Here is a 2,257-nt window from a genome sequence, read left to right as displayed (position 1 = left end):
GTCGTTCAGGTGCAGGTGAGTCATGATAACAGTAGGCCTATATGAGTCGGGCGTGCTAACGAGCCCCTCCACCCTCCACTCAAAACAAAGGCAGACACTAAGCTTTGGAATACATTTCAACTTGTAAACCACTTGTTGTTTCACCTTAATACTGTGAGTAGGCTATTACAAATACATTGAAATACATTGAAATGTATTGTAGGCTATTATCATTATGCTATAAGTCTAACACTCCACCCACTCTCCACCCACTCTCAGCAAAGAACGTATTCAAGAATGTCCTTATCATTATGTCTAATAAAAAAAACTCATTTGTAAATATGTGAGTTTTTAGATCTGCTATTTTCAAATAGTCCAAGTTTAAATAGGGCTGGATTGGTTAATGCATGGTTTGCAATAATAATCAAAATCTAGTAACTAAAGTTTTCATATAATAGTTGCTCATTTTATTGGCTTGGAGACAAGTTCCGCTGAATATGACACCTTTGGCAGGGCACCAACTGGCACTGCTGACTGTTACAAATTGACTAAAAAGATCATCTTGGATTATGTCTCTGTCTCTGGGGCCCGTCAAAAGTCGACTAAAAGGTATAGAGTGATTTATTTGGATTTATAGCCTTAGTCCTTAGTCCTTGTCTTGACTTTTGACTTGTTGGCTAAAAGGTAAAGAGTGATTTATTTTTGATTTATCCTCGTTACTACAACGAGAACAACAACAACAGATCAACTGTAGGAATGTAACCATTTATTTGAGGGAAACAATATATACAGATGCCACTTTAAAAAAGAGTTGAACAAAAAAAATGTATACAACGGTTCTTCAATACTAGAAAAAGAGAAGTTGAACAAAAATATATATACACAACGCTACTTCAATACTAGCAGCAAAAAAAGTTGAACAAAAATATATATACAATGCTACTTCAATACTAGCAGCAAAAACTAGTGTCCCATAGGGTTAGTTCCATCCATGTCCATGCAAAAAGGTAACGGTCTGCTGCCGCCTGCTCTCGTTCTGTAGATAGTGTAGATAGAGTTGAGCTAGTGCTGGAGCAAATACGTATGCTGGTTCCACTGGAGCGGTAGCAACTACTGCTGGTTCTGCTGCTTCCACAGCTGTGTCAGCTGGTAGCGGTTCAATGGCTTCAATCAAAGCTGCTTCTACAACTGCAGGCTGCAGGCGCCGTCTCTTTGGAGCAACTACTGCAATAAAGGTATCTGAATCTGAATCTGAATCTGCTGTGTCAGCGGTTCTGGCTCGTTTCATTGGAGCTGATCTTTGGAGGAGGAAGTCTCCTCCGGCAAAGCGTTGTGGGAGTCGTCTCATTGGAGCTCTTGGTATAGCTAGCAGCTTCTGGATGTAGTCTCCTCCGGCAAGGAGTTGTGGGAGTCTGACTTGTCTTGGCATCTTGGCAGTAGTACTGTAGCATTGTGCTCTGTGACATTCCCTTTTAAAGAAAATCTAAGCCCCACCCCTTTTTTACCTCAACGACTGTCGTTCAGGTGCAGGTGAGTCATGATAACAGTAGGCCTATATGAGTCGGGCGTGCTAACGAGCCCCTCCACCCTCCACTCAAAACAAAGGCAGACACTAAGCTTTGGAATACATTTCAACTTGTAAACCACTTGTTGTTTCACCTTAATACTGTGAGTAGGCTATTACAAATACATTGAAATACATTGAAATGTATTGTAGGCTATTATCATTATGCTATAAGTCTAACACTCCACCCACTCTCCACCCACTCTCAGCAAAGAACGTATTCAAGAATGTCCTTATCATTATGTCTAATAAAAAAAACTCATTTGTAAATATGTGAGTTTTTAGATCTGCTATTTTCAAATAGTCCAAGTTTAAATAGGGCTGGATTGGTTAATGCATGGTTTGCAATAATAATCAAAATCTAGTAACTAAAGTTTTCATATAATAGTTGCTCATTTTATTGGCTTGGAGACAAGTTCCGCTGAATATGACACCTTTGGCAGGGCACCAACTGGCACTGCTGACTGTTACAAATTGACTAAAAAGATCATCTTGGATTATGTCTCTGTCTCTGGGGCCCGTCAAAAGTCGACTAAAAGGTATAGAGTGATTTATTTGGATTTATAGCCTTAGTCCTTAGTCCTTGTCTTGACTTTTGACTTGTTGGCTAAAAGGTAAAGAGTGATTTATTTTTGATTTATCCTCGTTACTACAACGAGAACAACAACAACAGATCAACTGTAGGAATGTAACCATTTATTTGAGGGAAACAAT

Source organism: Electrona antarctica (genome assembly GCF_951216825.1).
Source record: "Electrona antarctica genome assembly, chromosome: 6".
NCBI classification, from domain to species: domain Eukaryota; kingdom Metazoa; phylum Chordata; class Actinopteri; order Myctophiformes; family Myctophidae; genus Electrona; species Electrona antarctica.
The sequence above is the reverse complement of the archived record's forward strand: the minus strand, read 5'-3'. Positions refer to the sequence as shown.